Source organism: Ictidomys tridecemlineatus, chromosome 1 (assembly GCF_052094955.1).
Source record: "Ictidomys tridecemlineatus isolate mIctTri1 chromosome 1, mIctTri1.hap1, whole genome shotgun sequence".
NCBI lineage: Eukaryota > Metazoa > Chordata > Mammalia > Rodentia > Sciuridae > Ictidomys > Ictidomys tridecemlineatus.
In genome coordinates this window covers 248,852,648-248,871,845 of record NC_135477.1, presented here as the reverse complement: position 1 = coordinate 248,871,845, position 19,198 = coordinate 248,852,648, and the positions used below count along the sequence as shown (strand labels likewise).

Sequence of the window (19,198 nt, the reverse complement as noted above, 5' to 3'; positions counted from 1 at the left end):
TGAACTCTCAAAAAAAACTGTCCTTAGTTCACATTGTTTTCCGTTCTAGAAATTATGGGTGTCTTCCTGGATCCTATTCCCTCTGTCCAGAATGCTATCCTTCTCCTCATTTCTACTCCTTTTGATCTCAAATATCCCTTCTTTGAAAGCCTTTCCTGACCCCCAATCCCCAGCCTGCGTCAGATTTACCTATACATTTATTTCACATTACTCACAATAGCTGTAGTCATTCTTAGTCAATGACTTTCTCCATTCTAGATAATACAGCCTAGTAGAGCAGAAGCTTTGCCATATACCAGTACACCATCCACTGCTCTGCTGGGTGAGGTATAAAGGCTGATGAATATCTGTTAGATCATTGAGGATGTTTGTGAGTTAATGCACAAATGAAATGATGAATGACAGTGATGGCAAGGGTGGGTCTTTAACCTCAGTCTATCAACATTTATCTTTATCTTTCTCTACAGCACAAACCTACGAATCAAAAATCAAACATATACTACTATCAAGTCCAATTCAATGTAAAAAAATATTTTTGAAAATTTAGGGTCCAAGCTGCAGGGGTGCATCAATATTGATAGGAAGGACTGGGAGGATTTGAGGGTTTGATCTGTGTTCTCCAACTCAGGGTAAGGAAAATCGACATTTCTATTTTCCAGTCATTCTACATACTAAACCAGAACTCCATACCCACTTCATGAATGAGTTCATTAACTCACACTGTAAATACATAAGAAAAATATCATATATTTAAAAAAGCAACTTTCAAGGATAGTTTGTAAGAAATTAAGATGATCCAAACTCAGCACCTATAAAAGTACCCAAACCAATCCTCATGGACCCTCCTTCTGTTTTCCTGAGGCCATCTTTGGATGAGTTTACAGTACGATATTCTTAAGTCTTGTACAAATTCTTGGGCTCAAATTCTAAAGATATTGATCAAAGTCCAAGTCATTTATTAAACTGCAAGTAGCCATAAAACAGAGTTAGTGCAATTTGTTGGGCAGAGAAAAGCAAGACATGCCTTGACCTATGAGCTTTTAGGACCCCTTTGAAAAGCTGAGTAAAACCACCAGGAAAGAGGTTAAAATTCAACTTTGCTTTATATTCATCTTTAAATCATGGAAAGTTTAAGCATGCTCCCTACAATTTAAGATTAAGAGGGATAACTCACCAAATAGAATACTTCTCGGGAAATACCATGAGGATTTTTAAAAAATTCAAAATTCTATCTTTGGCAATATTATTATTAATATCTTTCCTTTTGAAACCATAGATTTTTAAAGCAGTTGTCCCTTGACTTACAAAATCACAAATTCTAGAGAAGTCTTTATAACTTATGTTCATTGGGCATTAATGTTTTAACTTAAATGGGGGGCAAGGCTTTTTTCTGAAAAGTTTTTGCTTGCTGTGTTAATATTTTAAAATTTAAGATTTATTGAAATCAAGATAATATCTTTTTTAAAAAGTGACTAAGGCACTGTCAGTCTATCATTACTTTTCTATTTCTCCATAAGAAACTAACCCCACACTTAGCAGTTTAAAACAACACATATTTATTATCTCATTATCTTACAATAATATTTATGATCTTACCACAAGATAATAAGCTGAGGCTTAGCTGTGTGGTTCTGTCTTGTGGACTCTCATGAGGTCACAGTCAAGCTGTCAGTGGGGGCTGAAGCCTCCACCTCCAAGCTTACTCTCAGGGTAGCTGCTGGCAAAGAGCTTCCGTTTCCCCCAGGGTACTGGACTGCAGGCTTCAGCTCTTCATTTGATACAGGCTTTTGAAAATCCCTCACTTCCTTTCATGTGACTTTCTCCATAGGGAAACCTAAAACACAGAATCTGTTTTTGGCCAGAGAGACTGGTCCAATAGGTGTAGGAGACAGAGCAACAAGGACAGGAGCCACAGTGCCTTGGAAGTCTCCATTGTCACCCATCGTCACTTCCACTTTGTTCATTAGAAATGAGTCACAAAGATCAGCTCTCACCCACAGGGAGGGAAATTAAACTCCATTTCTTAAAAGAAACAATACTGAAGAACCATCACATAGGCAATGGTAAGAAGCATGAGTTAGATGCATTTGGAATTAGGAGGATCTGGGTTGAGTCTTGACTGTGCTACACACCAGGCCTTTTAACAAATTATTCAACCTCCCCATATCGTAGTTCCACCAAAGGTATCATCATATGGATTGTAGGATTTTGTACGGGATTAAATACATAATATAAGGGGCTGGGGTTGTAGCTCAGGGGTAGAGTACTTGCCTAGCAAGTGTGAAGCACTGGGTTCGATCCTCAGCACCACATAAAAATAAATAAAGAAAATAAAGGTATTGTGTCCATCTACTCAAAAAAAAAATTAAATATAACATTAAAAAGGACTTGGTATAGCTCTGACCATATATAGTAAGCACTTCTCTAGTGTTGCCTTGCAGCAGTAATCGGTCAAGTAAATAATTTGAGTGCTGGCTAAGTCGAGAATGCATAGTGCTTTGCCCTGTAAGTGCTTACGCTCTAGCAGTTAGAAAAGTAAGTCTGAAATTTAGATGTAGAAAGGTTGATGTGATTTTTCTTCTAGAAATCAGAGGAATTCTTAAAAGAAAATCCCTAAAAGAAAAGCAGTCTGTGCAATACAGGGAAATATACAGAGGTTTAAATAGTTTTGTTAGCATTTTTTTTTTCTTAAAAAAGAGAGGCAGTCTCTTCAACTTAAAATTTTTCAGAAGCACTGTATGTAAAACATGAAAGTGCATGGGGTGCCAGAGCTGCAGCCCTGTAGGACAACCAGCCTGCTTCTGTTTTCTGGTCACTCTGAGAAGGCTTTGCGGAGTAGTTTGAAATCTGCATTCAGCTTATGCCTATAATTGCATAAAGGATCAAAGGTTATGGTTTAAAACTCTGCCAACTTAATGTAGCTATAGAAATAAAGAATTTCCTATATCTGTTCTGAAAAATAAAGATTTTTTTCTCCTTTAAGAGTGTGCAATGTTTAAATGTTAGAATCTGAAAGGATTACGTTGGGTCAGTTCCTACTTATTCCTTCTAAGAAAGAAAAAGCCCATTTTTTGCATGATTGTTCCATTGTATCTTAGAAATTAGATCTCATTCCGAGACAATAATGTGTGTTTTACATAGATTTTATGTTATTAGATACTAACTCTAGGCTTCCAAAAACTTATAATCAAAGGAAAAATAAACAACAAAAAAAACCCCTTAAGGCCCATTCTTTCCTGAATTTAGAATTAGAGGTTAGAGGAATTTTAGCATCGGTTAACCTAGATACCCATGTTGTTTATCTTCCCAGAGTCAAAACTCAAATAATTAACAAGAATTCCTACTTCTGAACTTCATGCCCAGAGTTCTAAGGCAACCAATGGCAATTTTCAAGTTGTACCACTACACATATAGAGATCAGTCAAAGAGTACATTTACTATTCCATATCCCTCATGTAACACTGTTTTAAAAAGTACACTAGGGACAGACTGAGAAATGGATGTTAACTATTCACACTCAGACACATTATAGAATGATAAAATACTTTGAATTATTATATAACATCAATGCCCCGCCTTTTAGAGATACTTGCTTTGGTGTCTATTGTTGGCCCTACATCAAAATAGTACTGATTGAGTATGGGTGACTTTCCGAAGAGCTCTGTGGGCAATTTATGTGAACATCTGCATGTTAAAAAGATAACAAATTTTACAAATCTATTAATCCAAAATGTCAAGGCTGACACTTAATCCAGTTTACTGCTACAGCTTGATAATACAGAATATTTTAAACCTTTATCCCTAAAACAATGTCATCAAGCATAGGGGTCAGGCAAGTGGGGAAAAGTACTAAGCATAGGCTCTGGCATTAGAGAAATACTTTTACTCTCAACTTTGCTACTATCTGTGAGTCCTGGGCAAGAATTTGACTGAACTGAGTCTCATTCTCCCAGTTAAGTTATTCAAGGCAGTGTGCCTCACTGTTACCAGGAATGAAGTGTGATAACACTTAAGGACACTAGGCACATGGTAGAGACTCAGTTTGTGATATAAGGGATCCTAATTCAACTTTGATATTCAGGGCACATGTTCATCAAATTTCTTCCAAGTTATCACACTGTTGTAAGTATCTCTTAGCTTACTGATGTAGGCACAACTGAGCATAGACCTATTGAATAAAGGTTTATTCTTCTTGCAGTTGGTTTGAGATATTTGATTAATTTTGAGAACATACTTTGTGTTCAACATGAGGTTGGATTCAACCTCACTGTGCTTACCCTTAGAAAATTTAGTATGTAGTTGCAAATACCAGCTAGTTTAACAGAGGAGAAATAAAAGACGCACATGCACAGTATTTAAAATTCATTAAACCAAATGCAGCATGGTATTCTGAATTGAATGTTGGAATAGAAGAAAAAGGACATTTTGTGGAAGTACCTTGGAAATCTAGATAAAGTTTGGAGTTTAGTTAATAGCATTGTATTAAAGTTAGTTTTGAGAAATATACCATTATTATGGATGTTAACATTAGAGGAAAGTAGGAGAGAGTTATATAGGAACTCTATATAGTCTTTGCAACTTTTTTAAGAATCTAAGATGAACCCCCAATTAAAAGCGTATTGTAAAAAATCATACTGTACTATTCAATGTAAGTTACTCGTCCTTTTCCAATCATATTCTAAGGTCTGCTACTTCATGCTGCCTAATTTTGAATTGCCTGACAATCAGTTGTCTCTAGCACCTGGAGACTATTTTGCCCTGCCCAGCACTGGGGCCCAGGAACTAATAATGATTGATGGGAGTTGATGGGTAAACATTCAAACTCTTTCAACCTTGGACATGTTTTACTCAGGCTCCAAAAGTCTCTCTAGAAGGATTAAACTTCATTTGCTCATGGTGGTAACTTTCTTCTCAATGTGCCAATTAATGGCTCCTTTTCCTTCCTTCTTTCAATTTCTCAAATGAAGTCCTCTTCCTTGTCTCATAGTCTGCTTCTAGGAAAAACTGGGCATAACTCCCATAACCATTTCTGCATATTTATAGTAAAGTTTCTATTGAATATAAAAATTCAAGGTCATTTACGAGGAAATTTTTTTACAGATGTCCTGAATTATCTTTGGTCCCCGAAAAGACCTCTTCACACCAAAACAGGAAGAAACTTCATCAAACTGACAAACACGTTAGGAATTGACAAATGAGTGCTACACACTTTTGGATGTGTGGAAAGGAAATAAATGTTTGGAAGGATGCTAAAAAAAAATTCTTTTTATTAATGAAAAATTTGCATTCATTTGTTCATACAACCAAAATTTACTAGGCATTTTCTATGGGATATAGAGTGAAGAAGACACAAAAGGTCACATTTTTGTCATGGAAATGGAAAAAAACAAATTAATAAACAAGACAATATCAGATAGTGATATATCTGTCAAGAAAATAAAACAGGGTCATATGAGAACATGACTTGACTGAGAGAAGGTTATCTGGTTAGGGGTCAGAAAAGCCCTTTCTGAGAAGGTGATACTTGATCTGGGCCTGAATGACAAGAGAGAGCCAGTCTTATAAAGATCTGCACATGCTACTTTGTTGAAATCTTCTCTCCATTATAACTTTCCTGCTTTTGTAAACAAATAGAAAGCTAGGCTTGAAAAATAAATTGTTTTCTCATAACATAAAATCTCTACACCCATAGTTTATAAGCCATGTGGTTACTTAAAAATAGGTGGCTTCTTCGCCAGAGATGCACGCCAAAGTATTTTTACATGCACACGACCATAGAGGATGACTTGGGATCTGCCTTAAAATACTCAGGGGCACAGTGAAAAGGTGAAACAAGAATTGGTAAAACACTGATCATTGTTCAAGCACAGTAATAAGTACCCAGGGACTCAAAATTTTACCGTCTTTACTTTGTGTCTAAGATTTGCCATAATCAAAAGAACACATTTAGGATATTTAAGGACTTCCCCAATGCTGTAGGAATTTCCCCTCACCAAATTTTCATCAGTAAATTAGCAGCTAAAGCAAGAATGGTAGCCAATGGAATCATGAAGTACACATAAGGCACTACTTAAGACTGAGATGTGCAAAAGAGATCCCTGGATCGCCTTTCCATAAAATGCTGAAGCTTCCCAGGATTAGCCAATCCTGAAGGGGTGAGTCTTTGTCCTTGAAGAGGCTACGTTGCAGTTCTGAGGACTTAGAATGCAACTTGTAGAAATGATCCTGAGAATAATTTTTGACCATATAAATGCAAATAAGTTATATTTAGTGGATCTGGTGGATTTGTTTTGCAAATTCATTTCAATATTCTATATATTGGTGGTGCATTTTTCTCCTTTGAAATGACTGTATCATCTTTACAAGTTATCTCATTAATTAATATCTGTATTATTTAAAATCTGTTCATTTTATATCTATAGGAGCATCATGAATTTACTTTTTAAGAGACTTGCCCTTAAAGAAACAGGTTTTTTTTATATTTATTTTTTAGGTGTAGATGAACACAACACAATGCCTTTATTTTTTATAATCCCAGCCCCATTAAAGAAACAATTTTAAAGTGTTCCTATGAAGCTAGATCATGTGCCTATGTGTCCATGTCTGCGTACTTCTTCAAAGTCAAGGATTAAAACACTATTAGGCATTTTGTGTGCTATAGGCTGTTCTTTACCCAGAAATAGCTTTGACCATAACCCCACCACTCTACTGGCCAACTTTCCATTATTCCTTAATTTGCCAAAAATAACAACTCACCTATACAGTCTCCTATCACTGGCAGGCAGAAATCTCTGAGAGAAATATCTACATCAAGAATAATGTTTAATGTTGATTTTTATTTATTTTTTTTGAAACATTTAATTTTATTTTTAACAACTCAATTTCAATTACAGTACATAGAACTTTCATCTTGTGAATGAACACTTTTTTATTGGTTGTTCAAAACATTACAAAGCTCTTGACATATCATATTTCATACATTAGATTCAAGTGGGATATGAACTCCCATTTTTACCCCAAATACAGATTGCAGAATCACATTGGTTACACATCCACATTTTTACATAATGCCCTATTAGTAACTGTTGTATTCTGCTACCTTTCCTATCCTCTACTATCCCCCCTCCCCTCCCCTCCCATCTTCTCTCTCTACCCCATCTACTGTAATTCATTTCTCTCCTTGTTTATTTTCCCATTCCCCTCACAACCTCTTATATGTAATTTTGTATAACAATGAGGGTCTCCTTCCATTTCCATGCAATTTCCCTTTTCTCTCCCTTTCCCTCCCACCTCATGTCTCTGTTTAATGTTAATCTTTTCTTCCTGCTCTTCCTCCCTGCTCTGTTCTTAGCTGCTCTCATTATATCAAAAGACATCTGGTATTTGTTTTTTAGGGATTGGCTAGCTTCACTAAGCATAATCTGCTCTAGTGCCATCCATTTCCCTGCAAATTCCATGATTTTGTCATTTTTTAGGGCTGCGTAATACTCCATGGTGTATAAATGCCACATTTTTTTATTCATTCATCTATTGAAGGGCATCTGGGTTGGTTAAATTTCATAAACCACTAATAACCATATGGATATGTTATCCTGCATTTTTGCTGTATAGCGATAGTATAGGTGCAAAGACATAAAAATCACAAGAAACTAATCTCTAGCCAATACTCTGTCAAAGGAGAGAAATTTCAGCAGGACTCGTTAATTTCCTAATTTGGTTGACTGGAAAAGGAGGAGGAAGAAAAACCTCAGAGACTGAAGCAGGCGTTTTATTGCAGAAGTTTTAAGTCTTCACCCTCAGAGCCTCTCAAAGGGGTGCTGTAGACAATACTCTCTCTGTAGTATCTGATATGTGCCAGGCACTGTTTCAAAGCATTTAAGCTACAATATCCTTGTGAAGTGCGAATCACCATCTCCCACTTTTCAGATAAGGTTGAGAGAGTTTCATTAACTTGCTGAGAGTCATAAAGGTAGTAAAGAACAACAGGCAGAGCTGGATTCAAATCCACTTGGACAAGCCAGATTTGTGTGATTCTGAATCCAACTCCATGTCCTTTCCAGAATGTCAACCTACTGTTAGGCTTTCACAGTGGTTGACACTTCAACAGGCAACTGTAATTTTTAGCAAATCTGTGTGTTCTCAGTAGAAAGAAATGCTAGTTTGTATCAGGTGTATCAATCATAATCCACCTGCTTGGACAGTTAACGTGACTGTCACTCTCCCATATGAATGACAGAGATAAACAACATGCTTGCTATGGTTTGTCCCCCAACAGTTTATGTTTGAAATTTAAACCCCATTGTGAAGTATTAAAGGGTGGAAACCTAATCCAACTGTAGTGTTTAGAGATGGGGCCTGTAGGAGGTGATTAGGATTGGATAGATTCATCAAGGTGGAACCCCCAGGACTGAATACTTGTGGCTTTAGAAGAAAAGGGAGAAAGACCAGAAGGGACACACTTGCTCCCTATCTCTTGCCACGTGATACCCTGCACCGAATCACAATCTGACAGCAAGATGGCAATCACCAGATGTGGCTGTAGCCCGCAGATCGGAACTGTTAGCTACCACTAGAGCTTTATAATTTACCCAGTCGGTGGTAGTATGTTATTAACAAAAGAAAATGAACTAAGAAAATGCGATTCATGGTTATATTCCATATTGTACTGGTTTGGGTGAGGTGTGTCCCAAAAGCTCAGGTGTGAGACAATATAAAAACGTTCAGAGGTTACATTAGACTATAGGAGCTTTAACCTAATCGGTGAATTAATCCACTGCTATTAATTGGATGGTAACTATAGGCAGGTAGGGTGTGACGGAGGAGGTGGGTCACTGGGGGCATGCCTTTGGGATGTCCCCCATTCCCCATGCCATGTCCTGAGCGGCTTTCCTCTGTCATGCCTCTATTCCGTGACGTTCTGCGTCACTTTGAGCCTAGAGCTACAAGTCAGCCGACCATGGACTAAATTTCTGAAACCATGAGCCAAAGTAAACCTTCCCTCCTCTGTGTTGTTCCTGTCAGGCCCTTGGGTCACAGTGACGCAAAGCTGACTAAAACCCACATTCACAGAAGCTAATGTGATGTAGCAGGAAAAAGCCCTTGAAAGAAGGCTGAAAGTGACTTATGAATCTGTCACTGTCACTTCTAGAAGGAGGTCCTGTCATTTCTCAGGCATTCCTATTTCCTTGCCTGTCAATAAAGTGAGAATGTTGGACTCAAAAGTAATAGCAGGGGTCTACTGGCATGGGCAGGCGTCATTCTTCTTTGTATAGGACTGCTCCTGGCATTTCAGAAACTCAGCATCCCTGACTCTGGGTGCTAAAAGCTTGTAACACTCCAGTTCCAAATGCTCCTATGCACTGCCTACTAGAGCAGCAGAACCTTGGATAAAAACACTGGGTGATTTCAATTCCTAAGAAGTCTTATGGCCCTGCTAGGCCAGCTAGGTAGGGGAGGACAGAAGGAATCTGAGGCTTTCTCTTGCATTATAAGGCCCATTAAAATCATATTCTTAAAAGGAAGTCATACATTAATGGGCTTTTAATAGGCCTCTTAAATACTGCTCAAGAAGTTTAATATTGAATTTACATAATATTCAGAAAATAGAAGGATACAGAAACCCTGTAGCAGTGACTACCCTCTAGCAAGCACTAGGCTCTCTGTGGCTGCCCCAGTAGCTAACCCAAGGCATGAGCCTACATGCAGCGTCTTTAATAAGAAATGGGAAGAGTTTCCAATGGATGACAAATCCACAGTGTGGTAAACTCTTCCTGCCCACCTATTACCAATAACCCCAGAGCTCTGGGTATAATTCCTGACCCTCAGTTCCCAACCACCTTGCACAAAACATCTTCAATCCTTTTTAAAATAAAAATAAATAAATTGAAGGTCTAGCTCAGGAGCCACTTTGCTGATTGAAGCCTTACCCCAAATCCTTCAGTCCAAAAGATACCTCTTCTCTCTAACAAAATGTAGCATCTGTAGCTCCATATGAGAATTTTTATTGAATCACATGGTCATCAACTGTTCCAAAATCAAACCACATATATTAATAATGTTGTCTTCCCAGCTAGAATGTTGGGTCCCAAAGTCAAGGGTCATGTCTTATACTACATTTATATTCCCTAGGGCCTAGCACATTCCTGGGAACACAACAATGGCTTAATAAATACATGTTCTGCCTTTGATATTTCAGAGTGATACCAAAAATACCATTGGCTTGACCAAACTTACATCCTGTGCACTATTTTTTTTTTTTTAGTATTTATTCAGGATCTTTTCCCAAGTGCTTTTCAAAGTGCTTTTCAGATAATATAATTAATTTCACAGATCCTATTTATAGTGAAAGGAATACATAAAAAATACTAAACTTTACACAACAAAAGCAAAGAGAATTAATAACTTCATGTTTCATGAGGGGTATAGCAAAGCCTGGCAAAGTAGACATATCTTCTAATTCCTACTGAGTATTAGATGAAAATCCAAAACATGTCTCCTTATTGCGTTAAATATTAAAAATTGCTAGATGTTTCCAAAGCTGTGTGAGCAAGATTGACCTTGGGAAGCTGGTCATCAAATCCTGGTGCCACCATTAGTCTAAGGAAATTGTTATGGTTTAGATATAAAGTGTTCCCCCAAAACTCTTGCGTCAGACAATGTCAGCACATTCAGAGGCAAAATGATTGAGATAAGAGAGGTGCAATCTAATTAGTGGCTTAATCCACTTACGTGGATTAACCGGGTGGTAGAGTGTGGCTGGAGAAGGTAGATCATTGGGGGTGTGCTTTAGGTGTTTATGTTTTACCCTCCGCACTACTTGTGGCCAAGACCTGAGCTGCCCTCCTCCTCCACCTTTCCACCATGATGCTCTGCCTCACCTCACTTTCCCCCTTCTCCATTGTTCTTGTAAGTCTTTTGGTCACAGTGCAGAAAAAAGTTGAGTAAAACAGAAATAATGTCAGATTTGTATTATAAACTTAGATCCAATTAATAATCCAAATTATAAAAAATTTATACGATACACTTAGATCCAATTAATTAGTATAATTATTTATCATCTGATCCTACCTACATCCCTTTTCCCCAGACTCTCCATACATTTCTTATCAACACTCAATGTGTCACTACCTGCTAAGGCCATCGATATATCATCTACTGAACATCGATGACAAGCAAAACATCGAGTGCTGATGTCCAGAGGGAAATAATATGCTACCTTGCTAACAGGAACAAAGTCGCTCCCCTTCATTCTTTCTTTTTTTCTTTGATCTTTGACTTGGTAGGTATAAACATGGTCTCTTTCCCTCATTCATCACCATCTGGCTCAGGCATTCTGGTATTTTCTTCAATCCTGAGGGGAGAAAGCCACCGAAGACACTATCTTCAGGGCTGATTTCACAAATTTATCTTTCACATACACCAGACTACTCTTCACTTTGCTTAGCCAAATTGAGGGTTTCTGGGATAATAATCACATAGCTTGAAGGTGTCCAGAGACACAGCTCCTAGGGTGAATTAGAATCCTGTGTCACCATGCTGACCATGAACAAAGGCTGCTTTCTGACCAAAGGCAAACAAAACTGGAAGTCTGAGTTTCTCATCAGAGTTCAACAGGCCGCACACAAATCACTAGTCTGGTTTCAGTAAGCACAGGGAAAGAACTACCTATGACTCTTTTGTGATGGTCATGCTCTACATTTTCTTGTTATGACAACTCAAAGGGAAAAAGGGATGGATATAATTTTTAATATAATAAATACAATTTTTAAGCAATAAAAGAAAAAAGGATTTTCTTTGGACAAATGACTTTATCATATTTCTAGTGTATACTAAGAGAACAAAAAGGATGCCTCCTTATTTATTTTTTGGGGGGGAGGGAACTGAGGATTGAATTTAGGATGTGACCACTGAGCCATATCCCCAGCCCAACTTTGTATTTTCTTTAGAGACAGGGTCTCACTGAGATGCTTAGTACCTCACTTTTGCTGAGGCTGGTCTCCACCTTCTGATCCTCCTGCTTGAGCCTCCAGAGCCACTGGGATCACAGGGATGTGCACTGAGCCCAGCAGGATACCTCTTTTCAGAAAATATAAATTATAGGCGACTTTAAATGTTTGTTGTATAAACTAGTGATGAAGCTATCAAGGAATCATAGCAAGTCTAGCACAGCGGGTTGTCCACCATAAGAAGGTACATAAAAGTATCTATTTGAGGTATAACTCATTGGGAAAATGATATTAGTGTGAGGAAAACGAGCCAAAATTCTAGTCTATACCAAAGACGCAAGCCCTAGTCAAAGTGATAACCACGTCTAAAAGTTTTAAAGTCTCTGTAGGGGAAATTATCAACTGATTTTGGAATGAAGTAAGTTTAGATAATAATTAAAATCGCACAGCCCAGCAAGGTCTGACAAAATCACTGCCTCTTGGAACCATTACTAAGTAAAATCAGTGCCTGACCAAGGTTCATGATAAAAGCTAGAGAGAGCAATAAGAAAAGAAAGTGAGGCTGAAACAACTTTGACTCTCTGTCACCTGTCACCCTTCTTTCAAGAGTCTGGCCCCCAGCACAGAATTTTCTTTAGCTTAAGAAAATTTTACCTTTAGCTTAAGCAAAAGCAACAACAAAGAAAACTGCTTCTGAAAGACTTCCTGCATCGGATCTTGATGAACTGTGTCGGTTTTGAAAGGCATCTGGAAGCACATGTGGTGACATTTTTTTTGTTTTACTCAATTGATTAAAAATTAACGATCAGGGAATAAAAGAAGCAAACACTATTTCTCAGTTCTTATGTTGAATATGGCTGTGTGCTGTCAAATAAGTGATACAAGTCATAGCTTAACCATCTAAGACGTTCCACCTTTTCTGAATGTGGCATTCAGCAAAGCATGGGAAAACGTAGAAATAAATAAAATTTACTTTCTTTGTTCTTAAGGACTTTATAGCCTGGGAGAGAGATATATAATAAAGCAGATCACAAATCTAAAAATGAATGAAATAAGTATTCTCAGAGAGACTCAAGCAAAGTATCAAAGGAATTAACAGAGAGAGAGAGAGAGAGAGAGAGAGAGAGAGATTTGATAATGAAATGGATTCAAACCATAGCCCTGAAAAGAATCCTAAGGGGTAATCTTATTTATCCCCGCTCTGTTTATTTTAACATGTTGGTAAATAATAAAAAATTAACATGAAATATGAATTCCAGGATGGTTAAAGAGTTTGCAAAAGTTACGAAGTCCATTAGAGGCAAAACTCAAAGAGATCCTAGGTTTCCTGACACATGCTTTACTATAATTTCATACAACATCTAACTAACTTAGATGTTTCCTATATCCAAGGAGGACTTTGGTTTGAAAAACTGTGCACCCTAGAACTTATCAATGGATCTGCTGTAAATTGAGAGAAGGCGCAATGAAGGCAAGAATAGTAAATAAATTTTGAACTTTTTTTAAAAAAAAAAAACTTCACTTTTTATTATTTCCTCTTTCCTTAATATGAGAATAGAATAAAACAAAGAAACAAATACATATGAAACCACAAAGCAAGGAGATGACACGAGACGACAAACACACATACATATACAGGCAATTTCATCTAAGAGCGTAAGTGTCATTGTCTTCTTGTCCTGACTGAAGATCTGTCCACACAATCAATATAAGCTTCTGATAGTCCCAGATGTCATTTTATATGATGGATTGTTTCTGTCTCCCCTAAGAAAAGCAGCTATTTCTTTCCCATTCAGAGTTGCCGAAAAAGTAACACGGTCATCATCGTCCACTGCAAACACTTCTTGCAGGAAGGCACTCCTGTGGCAGAATCTCAGCAGGTGGCAGGAGGAACTCATGATTCAGTTAGGAAGCCCCAGAGGGCACATAAAAGAAAAATCAATCATGCCAGGTAGGTGTCTAATGCACAGAGCTGGCCATAGATGGTACAAAGCATTCATGGAAATACCTCAGCCAGGAAGGTAGGCATTATCATTTTCACAGAAAAGGAAGCCCCAGAGGAGCTAATTAGCATAGAGGTGCTAAAGCTCAAGTCAATGGGCCCCCAGATGCTTGTTTTTGAGCCATACCCTCTCTGTGCATAAACCAGCTTTGCTGCCCTTCTCCAAAAGTGGCTTGGACCTGAGAAGCCAGGAGTAACAGACTATTTGTCAATTCCTTTTTCAATACAAAGCAGGACACAAGGTCCTCAGTTCACACTGAGGCTGTGATATATATGCTTATGAGGGTTCCAGCTTCCCTATGATAAAAGCAAGCCATTTACTGCCTGAGATAAAGTAGGTTGGTGATTTACTCATGTCCTATATGTATACTTCAAATCCCAGTTGCCCAAGGAAACATTTCTCTCTGATGTACTTTCACCTCATTTGGGGCCAAATGGCACCGGGACTTGGGCAGAGCAAACCTGCAGTAAATGTCTGATTGCTAGTACTGACTCATGCACATGGAAGCAGACACAACAAGGCCTATGAAAAGAATACATCATAGTCACTAACTGTAAGAAGCAGCTTCAACTTACTTATTTTCAGAACATTCTACATTCCATGATTTTGGTTGATATTCCTCAATAAGGATAAATTAAAGAGCTAATAGCATGGCATATAGAATTTTATGTACCTGCCCATTAAGACTTTTCATGGGTTTATAATAAGTTCAGGCATGAAAAAGTGCTGTGAAGCTATTAAAAAGCTTCGACTATGGATGAGTAACAATATGAAAAGAACCTCATTTACAGGCTTGATTAGTCAATGAAGTAATGAGATGGCAAACACACACACACACACACACACACACACACACACACACACCTAATGAATATCAAGATATCTTAATAGATATAGAATGTCCAAAAGTAAGAATTCCAAATTTATGTTTTAGACAATATATATTAGGAAGGATTCAGAGAATGTAGAACCTAGGGCATAGTGTTCAGGGTAAAGAAAGACAGAACCCCATAGTGTATAAGCAACAACTGCAAGAATAGGAGGAAAAAAAATGGCAATCTAGGAGCAAGGAATACAATGTTTGTTTTCAGATATAATACTCAAAGGGAAGAGAGATTAAATTCATTGTGTAGGTTATGGAGAGAAGTGTTGACTCAGTACACAGCAAAACTTTCTAGAAATAAAGTCTTACTTCCTCACTGACCAGTCCGTTCTAAAAGAAGATTCTCAACTGGCAGAGGGACTAGCCCATTTTCCCAGACACTGGAAATTTGCGTGCTGAACAGAGACTTACTTGGGCATGTTATTTACACTATATCTGTTCCAGGCTGAAAAAAAAAAAATCACTTTCCAAAAAGTTATTCTCTATTATCTTATTTGCACTATTGACTGAGGGGTTACTCTAATTTTATGAAGCTTCAGTTTTTAAAAATTCAATTTTCAAAAGGTGGTTCAGTAATGTGAATGCTCAGATTATTTAAATCACTACTATAGCAGTTATAGGGGTTTTTATTTGTTTTGTTTTTGTTTTGTGGTACTGGGGGTTAAACAGAAAGCATTGCATATGCTAGGCAACTGCTCTACCTTTGGGCAATGCTCCCAGCCTATGTTTTGGTTTTTGGTTTTGGTACCAGGGTTTGAATCCAAGAGTACTTAACCACTGAGCCACATCCTCAGCCTCTTTTTATTTTTTATTTTGAGACAGTGTCTCACCTCATTACTCAGGGCCTCACTAAGTTGCTGAGGCTGGCTTTGAACTTTCCATCTTCCCTACATCAGCCTTCTGGTCTGCTGGGATTACAGGTTTGAACTATGCCCTGCCAGCCTGTTCTTTTTTTAAACAAAAAATAAAAAAAAGGAAAAAAGAAAGAAAACTGTTGATTTGTGTGGACACTTGTGAACATACTAAGAAAAATGAGTGCTTTTAATTCATGTATTTTTTAAAAATTGTTATTTAAAAGCAATTCAGGTCTTCATAATTGTGCAACCTATTAGTGAAATGAACAAAAAGGCTTAATCTTCAGGTTAGCAAATTTAAAAGACATAGCCCATGCCCCCTCCCCCCTCCTTTTTTTTAAAGCTAAAGAGTCTGCTGTCCCACATTCTTACTCAGTTTTATCTTTACATTAACAATGCTTACCAGCAGATAGCCAAAAATGCAGGCCAAGTTGGACCAATTTCAAGATTTGTTTCCACACTGGGGTGCTTCATGCTTTTGGCAGAAGCAGGCTGCAACTGTGGCTTCGTTTATTACACTGTGCTGTAAACATTATGTCCTGAGCTAATGAGATACTCAACATGACAATCCCATAGGTTACTAAGCACCGTAAACATCTGTTAACACAGGCACCAGAGATAGTCGAGAGAAGGCCTGTAGTGTCCGTTTTTAAAGTGGTTTATGATGTGGAGTCTGCTGTTTAAAAACTAATAATCAAAAACACTGTCTTAAACTCTGGCTAGGACAAATATTTGAGAAGCAAAGTTATGCTCACTTTGAGGGAAAAAAAGTGCACTCATGTCGACGCTTAGTCATTGCATTTATAGACTTTCATTTCACACCTTTGCCCATTAAGTATTGGCTTTCCCTGGTATTCAGAAAACCAAAAATATAATTTCACTGATATATTTACTCAAGAGAGAGAGAGAGAGAGAGAGAGAGAGAGAGAGAGAGAGAGAAAAGGCTGAATGTTGACTCACCAAATTTCCTTAGACTAATGTGAAGCCAAAAGTTTATAAGAGTGGAAGAAGCGGATGAAAATTGGGGCAAATTTTTAAGCTACCGACATGTTTTCCAAGGATCCCAAGGCTAAAACACATCCTTCCAGCTCCACTCAAAGGTCTACCTGAAGGGAAACTGTAAGCGACTGGAAACCCCTTGACATCTAGTCTGAGAACAACAGGCTTTGCTTTTCTCAAAAGGAAAGAAAACTTCCAATCACAGAATAAATTAGATCAAACAATCTTGTCTGTAAGTCACTTTATTTCATTTCTATTGAACATTTATTTCTAGAAATGCTTCAAGAATTGTCGCATCCAAGGTATAGATTTCCAGAAAAAAAAAAAGGGACTTCCAGGGTGATTCAGGTGGAAACTTGTCTGGAACACCAGTTGCTACCACAACATCCCAACATCCGAGGTCTGTGAGAAAGGAGGAATAGCTTCTCAAGCATGGACAGCAACACCGGGCATCAGATGCACAGCTCTAACCGGCTGTCTCTGGTGTATGTACCCACACACACACACATATCCCTGAGAACCCTCAAGGGCCCTCTCTTGTAGTTGTCCTGAGAACTCCAGAAACCCCCACAAGGGAACCTCCAGGGCCTCAGCTCCTCCAAAGCGAGAGGCTTAGTTATTTTAAAGCCCGTGGTACTTAATCCTATGCAAGAACTCCAGTGACTTCCCAACCCGCTGGCCTCCTGTTACCTTTCCGTGTCCCTTCCAAGGTCTCCCGGCGGCACAAACAGACGGGCGGCACCTCTATGGTCTCCGCCTCCCCCCTTGCACACCCTACTGGCTCAGGAGCCAACACGCCTCCCCAGGCGCGCGCGCGCGCTCACAGCGCACACGTACACCCGTTCGATATGCACCCCGCGCCAGACCACGAAATCCCGCAGCCCGGTCCCAGCAGGCGTCCTCCCGCTGGCTACATATAAAACCCTCGCCTCGAGATAAGTCTTCCCCATGCACCCGCAAGCAGATGGCTGTCCCGCACTCTGCGTGCCGCCAGTTCCCTGTCTCCAGACACGCGGTTATCCCACTCACCCGCAGCCCTCAAACCTTGGCAGTTCTGTCAAAACTTTAAGGCTGGTTGGTTTCACAATGAGGAGTGTGTCCAAGGCTGGGAGAGCTCGGCTTGCCACAGTTTCTATCCACCCCAGTTCACGGAGACTGTGGTGTGATTTTACAGACCCCAGCTCCTCTGCGGCCAGAGCGCAGCTGCAGCCTGCACAAACGCGCAAAAAGCCCCGCACTTGGCGGAGAAGCGTGCGGTGGGTATGCTCCCAGCCGGACCTCTCCATACCCTCGGGTCGCGCTCGCCCAGTGCAGCGGCGGCAGCCTCAACAGTTCCTGTCCGGGCCTGGCGAACGGATGGTGTCAAACACACACTCAGAAAACTTTTTAAGACTTGAACAAGATTATCTGGAGAGGAAACCCTTCCTCGCACTACACACACTGGGTCGGAGCAGGAGCTACTGTGGGATGGTTCGCTTGCCTCCCCGAACTCCCCCATCAACTTCCAATCACACATCCCACCACCAATAACTTTCAGCCTTACACCCACACGCGCGCGTGCGCGCACGCGCGCGCGCGTACACACACACACACACACACACACACACACACACACACACGCAGCAGAGCAGCATAGCAAGGATCGGGTTACAACTACCCATCAGCAGAAAACAACTTTTTGAAAAGGGGAGCACAGCCCTCCCCCAAGTCCACCTGGAGAAAAACATATCCGTGCAAATGCATAAAACTGGCCCCCATTTTCATAAGGAACTGGCGTTCAAGGGTCCACTTTCAGGCCCGCTGGCACAAAAAGGGGAAAGACTCCCGGATCCCCCCTCCAGTACCTCCGAGCTTCGCCTCCGGAGACAGAGCGCGGGTTCGCGTCCGCGCTGGAGCCGATGGCGCGGGGACCTCCGGCCTGCCTGGCCCCAGCCCGGGGTCCCCGCCGCCGCCCGGGCTCAGCAGCAGCCGCCGCCGCCGCCACCGCTGTTGTAGCAGCCGCCGCCGCCGCCGCCGCCGCCGCTCCCTAGACCGCCTCCTCTTCCCATGGCTGCGCCCTGCTTGGCAGCTCTCGGGCTGTCAGGCTTGGGGAGGAGGGAGGGGGCGGGGTGAAACGGGAAGGGAGGATGGGAGGGGAGGGGAGGGGTGGGAAAAGGCGGCCCACGTTCACCAAGGGTCACGCCGGGCCCGGCCCGCGGTCCCCTGGATCTGGGCTGCCAAAGCCAAAGGAAGCGAGAGTTGGCTGAGGCCAGTTCGAGACCCGCTGCGGAGCGGCCGAGCGCCGCCGGGGCCGCGCGTTCCGAGGAGCTGGGATGAAGCCTTCCCCGCGAGCAGCTGGAGTTGGTGCGTGTCACTCTCCTCTGGGCTGCGCGGCTCCTCCTAGAGGAAAATATTGGTAGTTGCGGGACACTTCCTTCCTCTCCACCCGCCCCTGTTCCCCCAGAGAAGGCAGGACCTAGAAGGGTTTAAGAGCATTTAACACATTCAAAGGAATATTCAGAGAAAAGTTCGCTT

General features: G+C 40.3%; 1 protein-coding gene across 1 annotated transcript in view; it reads right to left on the bottom strand.

Annotated features, from left to right (window-relative positions):
• The window catches only part of Ghr (growth hormone receptor), a 258,960-nt gene extending 239,913 nt beyond the window's left edge, over positions 1 to 19,047 (bottom strand). The window contains exon 1 of the mRNA XM_078017960.1: positions 18,529 to 19,047. The gene's annotated coding sequence lies outside the window, so the exon portion shown is untranslated. The remainder of the gene's footprint in view (positions 1 to 18,528) is intronic.
• Positions 19,048 to 19,198: the final 151 nt, after the last annotated feature.